At 45.9% G+C, this 20130-nt stretch overlaps 1 protein-coding gene across 5 annotated transcripts in view; it reads left to right on the top strand.

The window, feature by feature from the left end:
• Window positions 1–15604: 15604 nt before the first annotated feature.
• ARK2N (arkadia (RNF111) N-terminal like PKA signaling regulator 2N) overlaps window positions 15605–20130 on the top strand; it is a 62842-nt gene continuing 58316 nt past the window's right edge. The window contains exons 1-2 of one of the 5 annotated variants that reach the window (XM_039842465.1): window positions 15605–15805; window positions 18711–18758. The gene's annotated coding sequence lies outside the window, so the exon portion shown is untranslated. Of the gene's footprint in view, window positions 15806–16104; window positions 16410–18710; window positions 18759–20130 lie in introns of those variants that run through there. The other 4 variants (XM_039842453.1, XM_039842461.1, XM_039842473.1 and 1 more) reach the window with 4 other exon arrangements.

Here is a 20130-nt window from a genome sequence, read left to right as displayed (position 1 = left end):
GGAAAGCCTTAAAAGAGGAACTAGGTCCTCCCTGAGGTCAGAGATTTTCGGTAGTTGGCTTTGAAGAAGTTGCCATGCTGCGAGAGGGCTTGTGGAGAGAGTTATTTGGCAAGGAACTCTGGGCAGCCTTTAGTCACTGAGGGCATCCAGCTGACCACTAGCAAGAAAACGGGGACCTCAGTCCTGCAACTGTGAGAATATGAATTTTACCAACAGCCTGAGGAAGCTTGGAAAGAGATCTTTCACCATCTGAACCTCAGATGAGATGGCAGCCCCAGTTGATAACCTGACAAATCTCTGGAGCAGGGGAACCAGCTAAGCCCAGCTCAGACTTTTGACCCATGAAAACTAAGATAGTAAGTATGTGTTGTTTTAGTCCATCGGACTGTGGCCAATGATTAAGCCACATAGAGAACTAGTACATTACAGACATCTCTTACCCACCCCGGATTCCAGTGGCTCATCTGTAAATTGGGGAGTTGGTTAGAGTAGGTCGCACCTAGCAGTCTTTCCAGCTCTAATTTTCAGAGACTCTCTGGATCAGACACATGCTGGGTTCTTTTGCTGTTGGGAGAAGGGAAAATTGTCCTGTGGTGGGTGAGTGGATATGGGGCTGGGGGCTGTGAGCGCTAAGGAGGTGTGTTGTTGAGGTAGCTGGTGCACAGGCAGAGAAAAGTGCAGACAGCTGAGGACTCACCCTGAATCTCTGATGACCCATCTGCCAGGCTGGACGCTGACCGTGACTGGCACTGCTCCTGGCTACAGAGGCGATCAGCTTTCAAAAGCAGGAAAAACAAGCATCCTCTTTTCCCTGCTCTGTAAGGGAGACTGTAAGGGAAGCTCTACCACGCTGGGCACCTACATCCATCTCTGCCAGTTTGGGAGCGGGCAAAGGGTCCATTCTCAGCAATCTTCATCTCCAGACACCTAAAACTGCTGACCTCAGGAACTGACCTGGGGAACTCACAGGAAGCTGAGTCAGGGAGGGCATCAGGTTTCCTGTGAGCTCTTGGTAAACTTCTGAAGAGGGTGAGGTTGTGCTTCGTGTTCTCCCACCAGGCCGACCTGCCATGTCTCCCCGCTTTCCACATCCCTGCTGCCTGTGGCAGGAGCCCCAGACCACCACCACATCCCAAACGTAGAGCACTGAATTGCTGCCTTCCTCCACAAAAATGCTCCCTCAGACACAGCTGACGCTCTCATTCGACTGGCTGGAGCAATTGTCCCTTATTAAATTCCTTGGGGGATGATCTCATTAAGTCTTGTTATAGGTCACTTCTATTTCAGGGAGAATAAATTTGCTGGGATCTTTCTATGGGCAGCTAGTTAATTGAAACCTGAAGTAGGGGTTAGGGGGAGGGGTAGGCTTGTGTGGGGTGATAGAGAAAGCCTGAAGGGGTGGGGAGTGTGGCTGGCTAAGGAGAGCTTGAACTGGCTGAAAGAGGTAGGGGTCCATGTATGGAGGGGAGCAGATAAGGAGGAAGACACTGGCTGTGGAGGGGGAGGGGAGGCAAACAAGTGTCCACTGAAGCCTGATCTGCTGAGATAGCCTCCCAGTTGCCTCCCCGGCCTCTGAGTTTAACCTAGCCCAGACACATGAGTCAAGACCAGCATGACGTGATAAGGGCCTAGGCCAGGATGTGGCAACAGAGATGGAAAAGAAGAAGATAGGGAAGAACTTGGAAACAAATTTGATATAGAAATGGAGGAGAGGAAAGATCCCAAGATGACCTTAAAAAGATCCCTGGAGAATGGGGACAGGTGCCAGAATACAAGGCCAGCAGAGGCCTTAGATCAATGCCAAGTTCACAGCTCAATTGTATGAAGAATCCCTCTTTATCCACTTCTGAAAACATGACATTTTCTGTCTCCAGTTTTCTGGCTCTTCAATCAATCAATCGATCGATTGATCATCTATTCATCCATTTATTCATTCATGCATGCATACAGCTAATATAAATTGAGCACCTACTGTGGAACAGACCCCATGCCGAACACTAGGGAATGCAAGTATAGACAAATACACTAATCCAAGCAACAGAAGTCCATTCAGAGCAGTGAGCCTCTCTCAGAATCTTTCTTACTTCAATTCCCTTTTTTTAAGATTGTGCTGATCTTCAAGATAGGTGCTACAGAGAAGATATAAAGATGGAAAAAAGTTTTGTTTTGAGGACCTTAAAGTCAAATGAACTCGTGACATTTGAGAGTACTGGAAGACATATGACCACTAACTAATCGGGTGGCCCTTGGCTGGTCTCTTAAACTTCTAGGCCTGGAGTCCTTCCTCTGTAAGAGGAGAGAGTAGGATTAGGTGATTTCCGGAAACTCTCGTATCTATCTTTCTATGCTTTGTTTTATGGATATGAAAGTACTTTGAAAGTTTGATGTCTGCATAAGTGTGAGATAGTCTTTTGTTTCAGGACACAAAAATAACACGAGTACCCATAGTGTATGTGGGGTGTGCCATGGAACTTCCATTCGTACTCCTGTGTTTCCATTTCCGCCACACTCCTGGAGTCTCTGGCCTGTCTCCTGGGAAGAAAGACCTATCTGATTGGAAAGTCTGAGAGAAGAAACTGAGCATGCTCTGATGAGACCTGCCAGGTACTTGTAGGGGCTGAATTGTGTCCAAATTTATATGTTGAAGCCCTAAGCCCCAGTATCTCAGAATGTAACTATATTTGGAGATGGGTCCTTTCAAGAAGTAATTAAATTAAAATAGGTTTCTTAGGATGGGCCCTAATCCACTATGACTGGTGTCCTTATAAGAGGAGATTAGGAGACAGGTAACACAGACTGAGGGGCAAAATGTGAAGACGTGGCAGGAAGGAGGCCATCTGTAAACCAAGGAGAGAGGCCTCAGAAGAAACTAAACCTCTGACATGTCGCTCTTGGACTTCTAGACTCCAGAACTGTGAGGAAATAAATGTCTGTTGTTTAAGCCCCACAATCAGTGGTACTTTGTTACTGCAGCCCTGGCGAACCAATCCAATACTCTCTGAGGACTCGCCTGTCTGCAGAGGGGTGGGCTGTTCATCACACAGCAAACATGCTTTTTTGGGGAAGGGCTAAGGTGGGTCTATGTGCAGCTGGGTGAACGTCTGTCCACAGTGGCCACAACTTGTTAGAAAGGCCACAGGACTCACATCCACATTGTGTCCAGTCTAGCTTTTATCTACCATAAATTCGACATGTAAATGTTCACCTGTTTCCTGCGTCTTATTTCTCAATTGGTTTCAAAGTTGAGGAGAGGAAGAGAGAGAGTTTTTTTTATTGTACCTACTCCCCACACCAACGCGGAAAAAAGGGAAAACCATCACAGCCCATGTTACAGATAAGGCATTCTTGGAGATTTTGTTCTTTTTTCTAAACCCATCTCTCACTGTTGCTCTCATCATTCCCAAATGAACACTCTACCTCCAGGCCCACTCATTCTCTGGAAAATGGCTTGGCTCTTTGATTCCACTGTGAGGTCTGCCTAGAATGTCTTTCCTCTTCTCTCCATTGCAGAATTCTCTTCATTCTCAGAGTCTTGGCTCAGAGGTCTCCTCCTAGGTGAGTGTTCCCTGGGGCCCAGCCCAAGTCTGCTGTTTCCTTGTCTCAGCTTCTGTGACTCTGGGTACATACTTCTATTATGTTGTCATATAGTCCTAATGTTAGATGACCTCATGTCTGTCTTCCTCACTAAGACAGGCGAGTCTGAGCATTGCACCGGGAAGAATTTCCTCTGGTCACTTCTGTGTCCTCAGTGCTAGAGCAGTGCTTGGCTCCCAAGAAGGTGTCTATAAAGTACTGAAGAGTGAATGAGTGGCAGGATGATGGTTTGACATATTAATTGGTGTGTTTTTCACAGTAGTCCGCTCACCCCTTCCATTTCGAGTAGACTGCCAGGTTGTAATTCCTTATCTCAGGGGTCTGGGCTCCATGCAAAGCACAAGGGGCCCAAGGTCAGTGACTCTTACTGTCCTTTGAAAAAATCTAAACTCACTAGGTTTCATGTGCATTTGGGGGAAGGGGAGGGGAAACGAGGGGAGATGGCCTTTGAGAGAGAAGAAGTCGTGAGGGCTTGGAGGGGGAGAGGCGCAGTACCCTCACCTCTATACAGCTATCCTATGGAGGTGGCCAGTCCACCTCCGTGGGCTGGGAGGCCTTTGCGGATCCCAGCCTTGGCAAAGATTTCTGCTCCCCTTACTTGATATGGAAACAGAGCACAGCCATTGTCCACTACTGGGCTTTGGAGAATGACCTATCTGCATGGACATAAGACTAGACCCCACCCTGACTTTCTGGGTTCTTGGGTTCTAGGGGTCCTGGATGAAGAAAAGAATTGAGGCTTCAGCTTTGACTGATGTGGACTTTTCTGCCAGTTGGGGGCCTTAGAGTAGAAATTAAATTGACTTACAGGATATAAAAAGTGACGTTTCTTGTATATTTGATTTGGAGGACTAGATTATCATCCACTATGAATGAATTCTGGATCCTTTGTTTAGGTCCTGAAATGTTGCTCTTTCTTCCTCTCTTATGTCCCAGAAATTTTGCCAAGGCCTGAACTGACCAAGAATTTACTCCATCTTCTGCTCACCTGTTGCCTAGAATGTGGCAGCTTGCGAAGTGTTTTTTCATTCTCTAGATTGTAAGGTAATGTGTCCTCCCGGTAGCCTAGGGCAACCCCAGAAGAGAAATTCTTCTGCTGATGGGTGTTGAAAGTTCTTTTGTTCAAGAATGAAGGTGCTGCTCAAGTTCAAGCTGACCCCGGGGAGGGAGAGGCACCCTGGGGAGGCTGGAAAAAAGCCCTCAGGGAAATGAGTCCAGGTGGGATGGAGGGGAAAGGGGTCCCTCCAGTCAGCACCAGGCCCCTCCAGAGAGTAAGGTGCCCAGGAAGAACAAGATATGAATAGATCTCTCAGACGTGACTAGTATAGGGGTCCAGAACCAGTCATCCCAATGTGTGCCGGTCTGGCCTACAGATGATTTCAGGCTGAAAATAAACAAAGTCCAGAAGGCTCAGGAAATCTTTGACCTCCCCCTCACTGCCTAAAAGAATTTAGACAAAGGACTTGCTCCTGGAAGGGAGCTATCATCACAGATGACTACATTTTAATATCAATTAGGTGTGATTGACAGGAAGGAACCCATTTGACCAAAGTCCTCTCTCTGTCCCATTGTTTCAAGATAGCCAATCTACATTGTTTACTGAGCAATAACTCTTCTTACCTCCCTGTGAGTTGCCTCACTTCTCCCTCCATATTTCCGAACGACATATGTACCTCATTTTGCCTGTCCTTGGAATGTCCATGCTTACATGAATTCCCTATGCGAACATATTAAAACTTGATTTTTTTTCCTGTGAATCCAATGTACGTTATTTGAACTATTAATTAGCTAGAAAAACTAAGAGGCAAAGGGGAAAGTTCCCCCATCTCCGACCCCAGTCACCCCGACTCCGATTAAAGACTTTTTAGAAACCACGAGCATCTTTCTCTTTATCCTCTCTCCGCCCCTGCCGCCCTCCTCTACCTCGATGATGCGAAGATGCAGAGACCAAAGCTCTGAAGAACGGTGTGCTGATGGTATCTCCGACTCCCTCACACTCAGTCGGCCGGGGACACGCTGTCTCCGAAGTAGACTGGGGAGTAGAAGATACGCTGAGAGAAAAGAGCAGAAACAAGAAGAGGAGACTGGGGAAGAAAAGAAAGGAAAGCTGTGGCTTTGGGTTCCTCCAAAAACAGAGTTGGAGACAAGAATTTGTATACAGGCAGTCGATTTGGGGGAAGTACCCCAGGAACAGGAGGGAGGGACTGGGAGGAGTGATGCAAGGAAGGAGGGAGAGCCATCCCCAGGGTGCCTGCGTTACCAAGTTAATCTCCATGGAGGCCACCTGGGGCGTGGTCCTGCTGTTTCCCTCTGAGGAACCCTGCAGAACTCGAGGGAAAGAAGATGGAACATTTATCCACCAGTTCCCGCCCTGCTGGCCAAGGGTAACCCTGTAGGGTGTTCATTCCTTCTCTCTTCCAGGTTTGTCCACAGTCAGTCCTAGTGTCCCAAGAGGGAAGACCGAGGACAGGTGACACGAGCATATAGCTGGAGTAAAATGTGGGCCAAGAAGATGTGAGCTGGGGCACCAGAGAGGAGCATGAAGAAGAAGATAGAGCGAAAGAATGGAGAGAAGAAAGAAAAGAGGGCGGTGATGGGGAGGGGAGGACAAGACAAACACGAACGGTCCCTGTTTTGTGGAGAGAGATGAACAAGGCAGACAGCCCTTTAGTGGGTGGGGACCCTCTTCAGAGCTCCTGGGACTGGCTGAGGGTGAGCCCTCAGTTTCACAGTCTTTTCTGCCACTCGACTCTGGCAGGCCTTGGCAGTGACTGCACAACCCCGTCCCGGTGTAGCCAGCAGCGCCCCTTTTGGGCCTTGCAGGAAGATAAACTGTCTCCTGAGCGTTCCTGGCTCTTTGTTTCCCGCTCTTCCAGTGTAACGACACTGACTTGGGTTTTCTGGGCACACGATGACCAAGAGGATCATGACCTGCCCGAGTGGAAGCAAGCTTCCTACGGTCCTTGCAGCAGTGGGAAATCCAGTTGGGTTATGATTGCCCTCCCCCAGCCCTTGATGTTGGGTGAATTTGAGGAGATAAACTTTGAAGCTTCTGAAGTTTAAGTGGAAATTTTGGGAAAAGAAGGAGAAGGGGAATCTCCAGGGGAATTTTTTTTAGTGCCTTTTGAAAAAGGCTAGAATGTTCCATATTTGTCTTCTGTCAACATTTTAGACCCAGTCTCATTCCACCATAAAGTGAGACTCTCCCCACACAACACGGATCTTTTCTTTCTCTAAATTATTATAGCACTGATAATCACACAGCACAGACTGAACTCTTGACTGCCATCTAATTGTTCTTTCCCTTGAGCTATTCTTGTCTTTTTGGATTATAAATTCTAGAGCTTCTTGGTACTTCCCAGGTTCTTGGTACACCAGGACTGCAAAAACAGTTGGGGTTGGGGCTCAGTAAGAACCTGCAGATGAATGTGTGTTAGACTGGCCCGCCAAGGCCGTCAGAATGTTGTGATCTGAGAATTCTGGAAAACCTGGCGAGCCAAAAATATCTTCCTCTCTCCTGCCTTGCTGGTCTGAAATTCCTACCTTTTATGTTACTCCCTGATGGTTTCTAGAGAAGTGTTTATTTTAGATGGACAAAATGTTCCATCACCTGGGAAGGGTGATATATTAGTCAGGTATCACTTTAGTGAGAATTAGGTTCCTTAATTACTCATTAAGACATGGAGACTAGAAGTTTTACATATTGATTCCTAGGCTGGGAAGGTATGGTGGTCAGAAGACGAGGGAGCTGCGCAAGAAGGGCTAAAGTCTTGGGACCTTGAGTAGTGAGAGGTAAAGAAACTGAATGGGCCAAAGAGGGTCCTGGACATAGTGAGAAAAGATACACCAAAGACAAACTTTTATTATTCAGTTTTGCCTTAGGTAAGGCCACTTCTATAGTCAGGGCAACTCATTCAGGAGACAGTGCTCTGTACATTCCATTAATAAAGGTCTTAGTTCTCTGAGGGCAGGGACTGGCCATTATACATCCCTCAGGCTGACCCACAGTGTATGGGTATGTGTTCCTGGCCATCATGAGGTTCATGTGCCTGTAGCTTTAAAAGGCCAATATTCAATAAATTAGAGTTTGGAGTAAGGAAAGATGTATTGATTGAGAAGGCGCCTACCAAGAAGATGGAAGCTCTCAATAGTTTCTCAAATCCATCTTAAGAGCACCCCAAGTTCAAGCACCCTATAAGTCCCGGGAAGGGAGAAGGGGAGGGGCAAGATGTGCAATTCAGGCAAGAGTGTGAAATCTCCAAATCTCTTTGTTCCCAGTGAGTCCAAGTCTGATCCTGAGGTTCCTGTAAATTTTTGAAAAACAGTCATTGTTTTCCACACATTTTCTTGCCTCTTCAGGAAAGACTCCTGACAAGGGGCTGTTTTTGCAAAATTCTCAAACCTCAAACTTATTCCTCTAGTCAATTAGCATATCAATATCAGAAGCTATTAGCCCAAGTCTGAGAGAGGTAGCAATTATTTCTACTTGTTACATTCTCTTGGGTGACAAGAATGGAGCCACTCTCCAGCTTTGCAGCCAGCCAGTTGGACTTCTGGTGGGCCTGGAATTTTGAGATGCCTCCCTGTAGAGCTGGCCTTTTCTCTTCTGGTGACCTGAAGGACTCATGGCAGAAACCACAAGCAGAATTAAAAGCCAGAGCAGCTCTATTAAGACTTACAAGTGACATATTTCTCCAAAGAGTAAAATTAGTAAAAAGATACTATTTCTCTGCAAAATAAGAGAGTGATCTCTAAGGCCTCTTTCTTGGCCTGATGGTTACTCACAGTTACCAGTAAATGACAGTTACATTAACCAGTAAATGTTCTGCTTTCCTAAAGCCTGGTGCCTTTTCACTGACTCCTCAAGAGAGGAGTCATGTGAAATACTCTATTTCCTTTAATTTGACGTTATTGTTGCTGCTGTCAGTATATTGAAGTGCTTGATGAATACTTGTATTGCTCTCAGGCCCAGAGCCTTTTCAAATGATCAGCACATTATAAAACACAATAATGAGTCTAAATCCCCACCCCCAACACACACCTACACACACACGATGGCATCGGTAAGTCATCCAGATATATACGTACAGTAGTGAAAAAGAGTATGGGATTGGAGACAGTAGAGCAAAGTTTGGTCCTAACTCTCTTATTTAGTGCTTGTAACCTTGGGCAAGTTGTTTGTTCATTCATTCATTCAGCATTTATTCAAAATCTCCTTGTGTCTGTCATATAATCTCTGCAAAATGTTAACAATACCCACCTTCACTACTTTTCAGGGCTGTTTAAAGGAGCTAATGCAATCATACTGTGAAGTGTTCAAGGTAAGCTCGATACAAATGTATGTTTGGTACTAATCAGCAAAAAGTTAAAAGCAAAATTGAGAAGTTGGGGAATGAAGGGCCAAACCACAGCACTTGATATATCACTTGTACGAGAAAGACACCTGCTCCAGGCCCTCCTGTTGTGCCCTGCACTCAAGTAGGTCTTTGCTAGGACATCTTTCCCTTTGTCTCTGTCCTTGGACACCCTGCTTTTTCTCCAAGTTGCTGGTCAAAAGCCTCCTCTTCCACAAAATCCTTCTTGCTCTTCGGAATTAATTTCTCCCTCCCACATGTTCCCCCTCTGCTTCAGAGATCTCAGTGTTCTACCTTTGAACTATTGCAATTTGTTTCTAGATTGAGCCTTGTTACTAGACAGATAGGAGTGTTCCTGAGGGAGGAACCCTGCCTCTGCCCCTTTAGCTTATGTGACCTTGGTCATGTGCATTGTCTTCTCCAAGGCTCGGTTTCCTCCTCTGTGAAACCCGCCTACCCATGCTGACTATTGTGAGGGTTAATGAAACACCGCATGTCGAGGGCCTAACACAGTGCATCTTGTGTTTGTGGACAGGCTTCCGAAAGATGTCTTTTGAATGAAAATGAACAGCATGTATACTTTGTGGGGACCTCCTAACATACGGGGAGGACCACTAAATATGTGCAAATTAGGAAAGTTATGACCATCCCCACCCAGGAATATTTTGCCACCCAGGATTTGGCACCTGAGATGTCACCAGGAAAGTTAATTGTTTCTCAGAGGCACTCCTTTATGTTTTAATACCACTGGGAGAGGCAAAGCTTTAAAGCATTCCGCCTTCCAGAGTCCCACGTGATGGCAGCATTGACAACCAAGGAAAAGGTGGACATAGTCACCAGAAAGGAGGAGTCTGAAGACAGATTTGTCCTAGAATTGATCTTGCTTAACATCACATGTTTATTTAAAATCAAATCTAAGATATTTATTTAAAGCCAAAGTTTTAGGATCCTGTATTTTTTTTTTTTTCCCTGACACCAATTCTCGGACAACTGCCTGTCCATCAATGCAGTTCAATTCTGACACTAATTACCCAGAGTTAGCACAGACTACACAGCTTTAGGGCTCAGTTCCACAATACTGTCCCACTGAAGATGCTGGCCACGAGCAGAGTTCCCAGGCTACGCACACCTGTGCTCTGCAGACTATAAATCCAGGGCTTCCCATGACGCCTCCTCAAGTTCGATTATTTGCTAGAATAACTCACAAAACTCAGGTAAGCACTTACTTACTATTACTGGTTTATTAGAAAAGGTACAACTCAGGAACAGTCAAATGGAAGAGAAATATGGGGGAACGGGGGCCGCCCAGAAGCTTCTATGCCCTTTCCAGATGAGCCGCTCTCTCAGCACCTCAGTGTGCTCACCACCCTGACAGCTTCCTGAACCCATTATTTAGGGGTTTTATTGAGGTTTCATTATGTAGGCATTATTAATGAAATCCTTGGCCATGGGTGACTGAGCTCAATATATAGCCCCTCTCCTCTTCCCAGAGGCGGGGGTGGGAATGAAAGCTCCAACCTTCTCATCTTGATGTTAGTTCCTCTGGCGATCAGCCCACCTGGAGGTTACCTAGGGGCCACCAAGAGTCACCTCACTAGCATAAACTTGGGTAGAGTTAAAAGAGTTTTCTTAAGAATAACAAAAGGCATTTCTATTGCTCAGGTAATGATAAGGGTTTGGGGAGCTCTGTGCCAGAACTGAGGACAAATATACATATTAAATTATACCACAGATCTCCTGGTGTTGTTCTTACTCACTTATCAGTTTTCAGAGCTGAAGAGGGTAAGGTGGAGGACGGGGACGTTCTTCATAAAGCTGGTGTTTCAGTTGCTCTGAAGCCCTATAAGTCCCTAAGTCTTTTCTTCCAAATCACAGTGTGTCTTTGGAATGTGTCCTATCTGCCACCCCCAAGGAGGCTCTCTAGGGCTGCAGCCCCTTCCCTTTTAACGCTTTTCTTCTCTTTCAAAGGTCAGTTTTAGCCCTTTCCCCTTCCAGGGCTCTGCCTGCCTCCTGGTGTGGTCAGCCTGAGGCCAATGCTCTCCTCTCTCTCTAAGTTGCCAGTGGGCTGGAAGGGAAGGCGTTCTGCTGGTCTTGACCACAACACTCAGTAGAACTCAAAGTGAGAACATCCCCTGCTTCCCCATTAGTACCTAAAAACAGAAAGTCCAGACTTTACGCTCAAGTTCAGCCCCTCTGCATGTCCCCACGTGCAGCCTTGACCTTGGGTAGTCAGCCTCCAAACATCCCAGGGGCTTTTCCACCTCTTTCTGCTTTTCCCTTTTCTCCAGGTCAGTTTCACTGCACACTTGTTCCTTCAGTCACAAATATTATTGGATGTGTCCTATCTGCCAGGCCTTGTGCAGGACGCCAAGGGAAGGGGGGAATGTGGAAGGATGGCATGATCTCTGTCCTCCAGGCACTCATGCTCTTCTTCCTTTTTAACAAAGGTCAGTCAGTCTCCAGGTTCTCCCTGAGACAGTCCCCCATTGCCCTCCTCCCAGCCTCTCACCTACTTGGCACCTGGCACCACTTCCTTGTTTTGACATTCTTTCGGGTTTCTGTGTCTTCTCAGCTAGATGCTTAGATGGACTTCCTGCATTCACATCCGTGTACTGAGTGCCTGCTGAGAACAACACGGTCCAGCCCCTGTCATATGGTCTGTTGTGTCAGATGGATGAGAAGGAACATGCACAACAGGTACATAGGAGGGCAAATGCCGTGAAGGGAACAAACAGTGCCGTGATGGGCAGTGGGTGGGCTCATTTAGATGGGGTGTCAGAGGAGCCCTGGCCCCTCCCACCCTGGAGGTTCCACAGGGTTGGATGCTGTGTCATACAGAGCTATTCTTTTTTATTGAAAAATGAAAGACCCATACATACATGTTGAAAATTTTAAAATTGTCCTTTGCTTTTATTTCTGATTTTTATTAGAAGTTGCAGACTTTACCTATTGAAGGAGTGTCAGAGAGATCATCTGATTGGAAAGAGGGACTTGGAGCCCAAGACTTGGAGCTCAGATTATCCATCACAGAGAATGGAGGGAGCTGAAAGAGATACCCCTCCCTGTCACCCTCGGCTACCACGTGGCTCCACGTTCGTGACAGCCTTCTGCTCTGTTCCATTCTGGCTCCACATGAACTTGTTGCTCTGGCGAAATGAGTTTGTTGAAATGGTAATGCCACAGCACTTGCCCAGTGCGACTCTGTGCCTGTTGGAGGTGCTGGCCTGGAGTGTCACCATCAGAAAAGAATTGTGCTGAGAGCTTTACACACACGACTTATTTCACCCTCACCCCTAACGAGTTCCTGCAAGGTATTATCGGGGGTCATCTGTGGTTGACAAGTGAGGACGCTGAGGCTTGGTGAGGTTATAAAACTAAGGCAAAAACAGATCCAAGTTCAGACCTGTAGGACTCAAGAGCCTTTGCCACCTTCTGTTACTTGGAATGCTTTAGAATACCTTCCATATGGAGGATGTAATTAAGGTCTGTGGAATAATGCTCTGAGCAGAGCAGATAGTGTTAACTACGGCAGTGGTGACTTTGTCTGTGGTTACAGGGCCACCACAGTGCAGAGGTTCATTCCCACTCCTACCCCCTTTTCAACTGCCTTGTAGCAGGCGCTGGGAGATCTAGTGGATGCTGGTAATGCTGGGGGAGGGGTAGCTCAGCGCTCAGCAATCTGAGAAGGAAAAGAAGGGGTGGCCCAGAGATGAAAGTCCTGCCCCTCATATCCTCAATTTTCTTCATCTAAAAACTGAATCTAATAATAGGTCCATCTTATAGGGGCAAATGGCAGAAGTAACCTGATCCATCAGGAGGGAACAGACTACAGAATAGTCAAAGCAAGGGTGGCCACATTCTGATGCTACTGCTCAGGTCAGCATTTCTAACATGTACCTGCTGCAGGCCCATCCCCATTCCAGGCTGTGCATCAATTGCAAACAACGATGCTGACGGGCTTGGCTTTGGCCTCAACCTCTAGGGCTTATTGTTGCAGGAGAAGGCAAATTCTCCAAGTTGTGGGGGGGCAGCATTGGGAGAAAAAAGGGTTCTTTGCTGAGTGCCAGAAAGACTTCAAATCCCCACCGAAGTTAGTCAAAAGGATTAGAGAAGGGGTAACACTCCATAGAGTGTGGCCTCCTCTCAGAGGCAGAGAGTGAGAGAGCCTAAGAGAGATTCAGAGGGACAGAGACAATAAAGAAAGACAGGGACAGTGAGAGAGACAGAGTAAAGGCACTGAGAGGGTCCCCAAGTGTTTGGAGAATCTAGTTTATGTATCATTCTTAGTTTCTGTGAGTTATAGTTTAAACACTATAGTTTAAAAGGTAAGAGTATGTAGCATGAAAAGGTAAGAATATGTGTAGTGTGAAAGGCCTGTTGGCCATTCCCAGCCTTAATCAAAGGGTAGCCCAGCTCTCAGCAATCTGGTTCCCCACGATTTTAGCCATAGGGAACAAATGATTTTATTTTGTGTAGGGCATGACTTAAAGACTCTGTTTCTCTGTTTTCCCTTCACAGTGTGAGGAAATGGTTAGTTAGCAAACCTAGCAGAAATCTTCCTTTGTTCTACAGGTTTCCTCTTGGTCTGGCTGCAGGGCTGATCCGCTTATTGCAGTCTCTGAAGATAGCTTCATTTAAGATTTTAGTTCTCTTGCCTCCTCCCTACATTATGACAGAAATTGAGAGGAGAACCACCGATATGATTTAGTAATGACACTGTACAGAGGCCAAGGGGTGGACATGTTTGTAGGACAGTGTCTGTGAACAGAAGAATCTTTTTTATTTTTTTGAAGTTTTTTGTTATAAAACATTTCATGCTAATCTACATTACAATGTAACTTTTGTGAAAAAAAAAGTTCACTAGATTTCCTTGATAAATTACACATCACTATTCAGGTGCAGTCCCAGTTAGGGCACTGCATCCTTTGTGGATGGATTTCCTGTCGCTGTGTTCCTCACAAGTCCTACAAAAACTGGTTGTGAAGTGAGGCTTCTCTTTCAAGCAACAGATATGCCCCTGATTTTGCATTCTGGGGGATTATCACTCCTTCATTTTCTGAAATTCTTTCCTCGACCTTGGCATCATTAGCCATTTTCATAGTAACTGCTCAGTTGAAGATTCTAAGTAAGCAGAGGAATTTTGACAGAAATTTCTGTAGAGACAACAGGATGAAGGGAAGTGACAGAGGTGGTGGTGATATGGATGGGGTCCGGGCTGGACTGGTTTTATGGAGACGGGATTTCAGGAGCTGGGAGAGCAGAATATGTGATGCATAGGAGATTCTAGGAGACAAAACCAAGGCAGCAGTAGAATCAACTCCCCGGCTCTTCATTCTCCTACAGAAGGTGAAGAAAGCAATTGCCCTATTTGGCAATCTAAATATGGTAGTAATAGGGATAATAGTAATTAGGATATCAAATGCCCCAGGCTCCAAAAATATGCACAGTTCATTCACTGTAGGGAATTTATTTGCTGTTATAGAGAAGGAGCCAAGATGGTACCTTGGTAGTCAGGGTCCTACTTCAGTATCTCCACAGCATTGGCCAGATAAGACTGTCGAGGATTTGTTTTAACGCTGAATGTATTAGTCCACATTCATTCATTCATTCCAAGACTGACAGCTGTAATCTCAATAGTTAGTTTCTTTTTTCTTTTTCTCCTAAAAGAGTCTGGGCTTCTGTCACTACCCCGCAAGCTCTCAAATTCCTTGAGACTAAAGTAGCAGGGAAATAAATATATGAATGGATGAGTGAAATAACGTACATAGACAAAATGTTTATTTGGTACACAGAATGTTTTCAGTTACTTTCAAGGCGGCAGTTGGTGGTAGTAGTTGGGGCTATCTGTGTGGGAGTCCAGTTTTGCCACTGACTGATGTGTGACTTGGGGCAGGCAGGTCACTTTACCACTCTGTGCCTCCCTTTTCACTTTTGTCACCTGGGGCTAGTAATACCACCAACCTTGTAGGTTTATTGTGGGGATTAAATGAATGAAGCCATTTAAATGCATAGTACAGTACCTGACATATAGCAGGCATTCAATGAAAGTAAGCTATTATTAGAAAATTATTTTATCTATCTATTCATTCGGTCAAAGTTGGAAAACTCCCACGCTTGTAGGCATTCGGCATAAATGAGTGAACTGGGGAGAGCTCAAGGGCCTGATCTAAAGAGGAGACTGAAAAAAATAAAAGAGTGAGTGGGTTCAGCGCTGTTATCTTCAGAATCTTCTCTTGCGGAGCCTCACCCCAGGTCCCAGCATGGCTCCTGAAAAGGTAATGACCTTTTACATTTTTTTTCCTCAAGTCTTTATTTCTTTATGTCTCAAAACCCTGCTTTTAGGGAGTGCAGCTTCTTGGCCAGATCTCGAGTAGTGGTGGGATTTGTTCTTAGCACCTCTTCTTCCACCTCAGAAGCCCTGTATCCGCCAGATGGCTTGTGCCCACCTCACCTTCCCTCCGGGTCCCGCGTCCAGCATGTTTCCTCTGATCCCAGACCTCAAGGAAGAGCCTCGAAAACTCACAGAGTGCGCCGGTGCGTCAACCTTCCCAGGGTGAACCGCAAATCAGAAGAGTGACTCTGCAGAGGTGGAATTTGGAGCGTCTGCAAGGAGCGTAGGGGCGGAGCGGACCATGTCTCACCAGCAGGTGGCGGTCTATTTGCGAGGCCTGCAAGGTTCCCACCCAGAAACTTGAACGGGATGTTGATACCAGTGCATGAGAAGAGAACGGCCGAGTTTCCCCAAGCTCGGTGGTGGGCATCCGCGAAAAAGTGGGGAGAGAAGGGTGCGGACTCCCTGCTGGAGTGACTCAAGCATTCAGACACCACGAGCTTCATTCAGGAAGGCTTCAGGAGAGGTAAGTACTGGGCAGCGCACGGAAAAGGGAGCGCCGTCTTTTTCTTAGGGCATTGTCCTTGGCTTGCATTGACTGGCTTTCTAACCCTCCTTGAAAGATATTTCTGGAACGCAGCTGCCTGATCAGATGGAGGGAGCGCGGGGAAGCCGGTCGATGCCCGGGCGCCCGGCGCTCTGGAGCGGGAGGAGCAAGGGTTCCCTCCGCCAGACGGCGCTGTCTGGCTTTCCGTTGGTCTCCCTCTCCAGTCCGCACAGGCTACTGCCGCAGCGGCCGCTCTAGCTGCCAGGCGCGAGCTCTGTGGTTCCGGGCGGAAGTGAGGCGCCGAGCGGAACGGCCTCTGGTGACATTTTCTCCGGGCGGCGCGGACGAGTGAAGGGATTTGGTGGTGGAGGCTGCGGAGGCGGCGAGATTCCTTTTAGTCACGGCGGGGCTCTGACCGCGACTCTCTGCTCGCCTCCGGGGCTTGTGCTGAGGAGGAGAAAGCGGCGGTGGCCGTCGCGTCCCGAGTCACCGCGGCCGGGAGAGCCCCGGCCGGGGGTTCGGTCCTTGCCCCGACGGGGCGCACGGAGCGGGCGAGGAGGTGCAGAGTCGCCGCGGAGCGCAGGTGAGGCGGGAAGGGGCGCAGGGCCTTGGCCTGACTACGAGTCGAGCCGCGGGACCCGGCTTCTGCTCGGGGAGGGGTCGGGTTGAGCCGGAGGGGTGCGGGCCGCGGTTGAGGGCTCTGCGGCGTCCGGGTGCTGGGGTCGTGACGGGCCCGGCTGGCGGGCGCCGGGTGTTCGTACCCGGACTTGGCGGGAGGTGCGGCCCGGGTCGGGGGCTAACGGGAAGGATTGGTCGCCCGCCCGCTGATGACCCTCTTGTCCTCCCGGCAGAGTCGGCGGGCGGACCTCCCCCTCCCGTTCCCTGGATCGCTGGGGCCCGGGCGAGGCAGGTCCCTTTCCCCAGGGTTGAGAGGAGGCTGGAGGTGCCGCAGCCCGTGGGCCGCGCGGGGGAGCGGCTTTGCGGCCCTGGAGTTGCCTTCACGCAACTTTCCAGTGCCCCGGCCCGCTGGGGAAGCGGCGGCGGCGGCAGCTCTGCCAACTCTGGCAGCTCCGCCGGCCGGGGTCTGGTGCCGACACCTGCCTCTACTTCTGAGAGCCCAAGGCGGCCGCCCTAGCGCCGCGGCTGCGGTGGCCTAAGAGGAGATTGAGAAAAGGCTTTCTCAGGCTTGGCGCCGCCTGCCTCTCAGCGCTTCCACTGCTTGCAGTCGGCATACGCCTTTGGCCAATGAGAAGGATGCGTCAGTTTCCAAAAATTGACCTTTTCTGGCGAGTTTGTCAACTTTATTTAGAAACCGGAGAGTAAATAAATTGACGAGCCTCAAGGTAAAGACCACTGCCTTTCCAGAGCTCTCTTACCCTTAGTAGCACTTCGTACTTTATTTCTTATGGCACCGACTTAAGTGTGGTGTTGAAGCAGTTGCCCCTAACAGAACCGCATGTCATTCATTCTGCCTTTTAAATTGTCCTCTCCGGTGTCACAGAATAGATGCTCACAGGTTGAAGGAGTGAATGTCTGTACTTGTTCTCTCGGATGAACCGCTTGAGCAGTTTATCGTTGGATGTGCTTTTCGTTTCTTGCCTGAGTTTTTGCTTTCTGAATCCTTCAGTAGGATGAAAATCCCACTGATGTTGCTTTTTCAAGGTTGGATCTCTCGATTACAGATACATCTGGCAGTTTTGCTATTAGGCTATTGTGTGGTGTCGTTGGGCACATGTTAACAGTTTGAGTCACTCTTTTTTTTCTCCTGGGATTGTTTAAGGATGGAGGCTATTAACTTTCTAATGTAGTTTTGCTGATCCTGGCAATCTGGATTCCTCCAATAAGAGCATTGCCTTTTGGTTTAACAAGCGTTTTTAGAGGCCTGCAATTAATAGTCATTACCTGATGTCCTGAGGAGTCACAAAGCTAACCATTTTTCAGTAGGAAGTAATATTTTGGCCGAGTAATCTGGCTAAAACAATGCCTAGTTGAGTGTTTTATGCTCAGTAAATATAAAATTAGGAATTAAATTAGAATTCAGGAAACTAAGATGGAATTTAATGTGATAACCTGCATGCTAATTTAAAAAGTCTTAATGAAATTTCATGCTGTTTCATTAAATGAGAAATAACATTTTTAGATATTTCTAAGTCAGGTTCGTTCCTTCAGGGTACTTTTCAGTACCATTTTTAATCTTAAAACTTCATATCTTTTTCATAACGTTAAGGTATTAGAGACGTAAACTTCAAAATAAGTGTATACAATATGAAAGGCAGGGACAAACTTTAAGATAATTATATCTAAAAGTATAACTATATTATATCTAAATTATATCTAAAATTATATCTAAAGTACAAACTTTAAGGTAATTATATATAAAATTATATCACGTAAATATGATTTCTTAATGGAAAACAAATTTTCTGACATCTTTTTTTGTGTGCGTGGAAAATGAAAAAACTGGATTTTGGAGCTAGAAACTTTTTCCATTGTTAGCTCCATATTAAGTTCACAATGTAGACCTTACTAATTCAGTTTATGTTACTCAAGTGCATTTGTGAAAGAGCAAATGTCATAATACTTTGTTTTATATTCTTCATCATTTATGCAAGACCCATATGTTATAGATAGATTTAGTTTTAGATTCTAATTTAATGCAGTTTTATTAGAGCTGAGTGTTCAATGTATGTCCTTCAAAGGTTTCTATTTTCATAAGTGACATTGGTATCTTAAGTTTCCTTATTATATTACTAGTAACTTCTAGGAGCTTGCATAGTCATTATTCAAGGGATTGTTTTGTTGGCTCTTCAGTCTTATGAGTTTGTTATGACATGTGCCTGAATAGACTTGATATATGGGTAATTAGGATTTTTTTTTTTTTAAGTTTGGAACTGATATATGCTAGAGACTCAAAGCCTACATTTTAACTTTGGTAAGTCATCTTAGACCTTTCTAATTTTCCTGTATGTAACTAGAGACATGTTTACTGAATTGACAGGACTTGAGAAAACCTGTAAAAGATGAAAAATGTACTATGATTTGTTTTCATTTGAACCATAACGATTTCAGTATTCTCTATTATTTAAGGAAAGAGTTTGGGGCCAAATAAAGTTTCTTGGGTAGCTGTAATTATAGAGTAAAAGTGAAATAGACATTAATAACAGTAAAAAGCTTTGAGACTGCTTTGTAGGGAGAAGAGCTATTGAGAAAACTTTAGAGCAAACAGACAAAACATTCAGTTGGAACCTCTTTATTCTTACGACACTAATTTGTTGATCGCTTACTGTGTGCCAGTATTGCTCTAGTTGCTAGAGCTATAGTAGAGAATAAGGCTGACAAGGTCCTGATGCTAAAGGAACTTACACATTGAAACCTGAGGTTTGGGGTGGATTTCCACGTGGGCATTCGGGCTAGGGAACAGCCTAAATCAAGTCATGAGTATCAGTGATCTCGAATGGGTAAGTGTGACCAGTGCCTTGAGTTTACAGAGGGATAAGTAGGGTTGATGAAGGGTAGGGCCAAGTTGTGAAGGTATAGTACCCTAGTCTGCTAATGAGTTGTTTTTTCTTTTAGGGGGGAAAAACTCAGGTGGAATATAAAAGATGAGATAGACATTCCTTTTGAAAGATTTTTCTTTAGCCTTCAGTTCAGTGATTAGAAAATTTATTGGTTTTATTTTAGGTTGATTCTTGACTAAAGTAATTTAATACTCTCCTTTAGTTGTCAGATTCCAGTCTTAAATTTAAATTTAACTGTTGTCATGAAACTCTTCTAAATCCTTAGCCTTTATCTTTATTGAACCTACTTTCCTTACTCTTTCAGGACTCGTGATTAAACTTAAGGGAAATGTTTTCTGCTTCTGTGTAGGCAGCTTCTCTCAGCAGAAGTGAGATTGATGTTCAGTCAGTTTTCACACTCAGCCTTCAGGTCCTTGTGGTAAAAGAAAGGAGCAGGATGAAACTAAAAAGCATTTCACTTGTTTTAGTCTCTACTATATTCCTGAACTGCGAGGGAGGAAATGTGTGTTATATGTATTACACATATTTATCATTACATATTAGTAGCAGCTGGTAATAGTAAATGTGATTTAAAAATATTGTAAAATAACCAGTATGACTCAGATTTGATGGTTGTCTTATTTAGGATTTCGGCTTTGATTTAGTGTTTCTTTTAAGTTTTGTTTCTAGTCTCTTTCATATCTTTATTCAAAATAGGAGTCTCATTCCTCTTTGCTCAAATTCTGTCACTTAACTGCCAATAGACAGATGGTGTAAATTTTGTTATTAATTTGACTTCATTGAATT

The sequence above is a fragment of the Pteropus medius genome, unplaced genomic scaffold (assembly GCF_902729225.1).
Source record: "Pteropus medius unplaced genomic scaffold, Ma_sr-lr_union100, whole genome shotgun sequence".
Lineage (NCBI taxonomy): Eukaryota > Metazoa > Chordata > Mammalia > Chiroptera > Pteropodidae > Pteropus > Pteropus medius.
The sequence above is the reverse complement of the archived record's forward strand: the minus strand, read 5'-3'. Positions and strand labels throughout refer to the sequence as shown.